This window comes from Penaeus monodon, chromosome 32 (genome assembly GCF_015228065.2).
Source record: "Penaeus monodon isolate SGIC_2016 chromosome 32, NSTDA_Pmon_1, whole genome shotgun sequence".
NCBI classification, from domain to species: Eukaryota; Metazoa; Arthropoda; class Malacostraca; order Decapoda; family Penaeidae; genus Penaeus; species Penaeus monodon.
The window spans coordinates 15,623,973-15,626,860 of record NC_051417.1 but is presented as its reverse complement, the minus strand read 5'-3'; the positions used below and the strand labels follow the sequence as shown (position 1 = coordinate 15,626,860).

At 32.0% G+C, this 2,888-nt stretch overlaps 1 protein-coding gene across 1 annotated transcript in view; it reads right to left on the bottom strand.

Annotated features, from left to right (window-relative positions):
- Positions 1 to 2,764: 2,764 nt before the first annotated feature.
- The window catches only part of LOC119593670 (nucleolar protein 58-like), a gene marked incomplete in the record, with an annotated part of 14,042 nt that continues 13,918 nt past the window's right edge, over positions 2,765 to 2,888 (bottom strand). The window contains 1 exon segment of the mRNA XM_037942628.1: positions 2,765 to 2,888.

The window sequence follows — 2,888 nt, the reverse complement described above, 5'->3', positions numbered from 1 at the left end:
GTCAGTGTTTACTATTGAATTGTAGGTTGTAAGTGCAGTTAGAATTATATATATGATTTGATTAGTAATAAAGCATTTTAAAGTTATATTTTGTGAATAATTACCTTCCATTGTTTAAAATTTGAGTCTCCCCACTCATTACATAATGCATGTTCTTCCAACTTGTTTTCTGCATCAAACTTGTCTGAATCAAGTTATTTTAAATTTGGTATTTATTGCATTATATGCATTTGGTGACCATTGCTTTGGCCAGCTATTTTTACCTCTTTAAATAACTATTCCTATTTTCATAAGAAATGTTTTATCAGCTCTTGTTCTATAGTTTGCATCTATGAAGTGGAATGAAGTTACAATTAATCTCAAAGGATATTGTGTATAAGTAGATATATTTGCAAGTAATTTCATATCATAGTCCCTAATATCAAGGTAATGTATCTTTCAGTTACACTAAAAATGTTACCCACTTGATCCTGGATTTTTATGCAAAATTTCATAAATCAACAATTATTGTCAAACTTAACTTTGTTTTATATCAGTGATGCATCATATATACTGTCTTGATATTACATATTATAATATGTTGTCTGTTGCACAAAATTGTTTTTGAGTTAAGGTGACCATGATTTAAAAAATAATGATTTACAAGAATTACTATTTTGTGATGAAGATATATGTTTGGGTCACTATTTCACAGGTTTTTTGTAGTCGTAAGTGGAGTCAGAAGATATCACTGGAGTGCAGTTGCAAAGACTGAGGATTGTGACATACCAAATTTGCTCATCTGTGCACTGATTGTCATCAATGTATTAATGTTTATTTAAAGTTTAGTGGGAGCATAAGGGAATGTATTTATTGTTGCATTCATGTGGTAACAGGGTGTGACTTAGTGGCTGTAGTTGGTTCAGTAAGTTAGAAATGCGGATTTGTTGACAGCATCTAGTTGTGATGTTAGTCCAAAAAGAAATTTGGACTAATTTTCTTGTATGGATTGCATAGCCTTTTTTATGGATACCACAGAGCAATGGTCTTGTCCAGTGCTTAGAGCTTTGAAGTTCTAATAAACAATGGGCTATTGACCATCAACAAGGAATACCAAGTGTGAATGGATGTAACTACTGATTGTAAGTTAAGTACAGCTAGAATTTAGGTTTACTGTCTCTCCAAAATGAAGAAAAAGACTTTAAATCAGTAGGAATGAGTTCACAAAGTTATTAATTTATTAGAAAGTACTTTTGTGAAGACTGAAGACATCTGCATTATGAGGGTTGGACTCCTTGACCCACTGGCAGTTGCCTGGATGAGGTCTTGTAAATGCTTTTGGAAGCCATACAATTGCTCAGGCTTGGAGCAGCACACACTAATGCATGCCTGTTCTTGCCCAACTTCATCTGTCATTATTGGGCTAAAGGTCTTGGAAACACAACTAGGCCAAAGTGGAAGGACCACAACTTTGATTAGGTATTCATTATAGTATAACTGCAACCAGTGTACAGAAGTATTTTTAGTGCAATGATCAGTAACCACTGGTGTACATATTTGAAAGTGTGGATATGTGAAGGACTGATTTTATATTTATAGTTTGTTTCACTTTTGTTCTGTCAGTGCAAATTTGGGACCTGTCCTACTAATAAATGTCCACAAGAGAGACAGAGTATAACAGATACAGTGTTGATAGTTATACTGAGAATTGGCACGTACCAAGACCAGTGATGATTTTTTGCTAGCTAAAGTTCTCTGTATTGAATAAGGTTACATCAGAAAGTAAATTTTTAGTTTTAAATGGAGTTACATAAAAAGTTGTATCAAGTCTTCTTTATTTTGTGTCCTTGAAAGCATTTCAATTCTATTATTTTCCTTATAGTTATCTGAGCTTTTACCTAAGTTGGCCATTCCTTTATAGTTACTTGAGCAGAAAGAAATCTATGGACTTTGATTCTAGTTTCTGTACATGTCTCTTTAAAAATCCACATGCCTGAAATGTAAACAAAGGTTTCTATGTCAGGCCAGGAAGTGATTTTAAATAAAGCTGTTATATATATCTCATAACCACAGTCAGAATTTGTTTCAATTTAGGGATATTATTTAATGGAAAAGGCTGTGTTGCAACAATAATGCTTTCTAAGGCTACACTGACTTGAGGGGTACTCGTTTTTGTTTATACAATATGCAATTATGAGATGAGAATACTTAAAAGAACTACTGTAATACATTTCCAAGACCATCATTTTATAGTTTCATGGAACAGCTATAGCAAGACAACTTTATCTTGCAAAATATATAAAATTGATGTAAGAACACATTCTTTTGTGTGCTCATGTGAAGGGCATACAAATTTTTCATGATACAAATTGCAGTATTTCAGGATTACATGTATTTCCATCAAAACCATTTCAATAAAGAAGTGGCAAATTTTCATTTTTATCTGTTGCATGCATTTGACTGATTGTTGCCAGTCCTAGTCACATTTATCATGTGTTTTGTATTGTAAAGTCCATACATGTACTGAAATTATGTTGTCAACTGGTCTTCAAAGTAATACAGATTGGAGGATATTATAAGGAAAAATATTATTATAAAAAGAACTTTATTTCATTACACCTATCCTCAAAAGGATGATACATGATATGAAAATTACAAAATGCATAGATGAAAAGTATATGAAATGGTATGATACAAACTGAATTAAGCCTGGAATAGATTTATTGTGCAGTGAAAAAATGCATATTCTCTTTTTGAGCATCACTAAATAATCATAATTTTTTTGTTTTTGTTTTTTTCCCTTAATATCATTATTATTTTTTGTCTTTTGGGTTTCCTGATGCTATAAATAGGTATGACTGAAGTACAGCTGTGAGATTTCTCTCCTTAATACTGGAAGATGATGATAA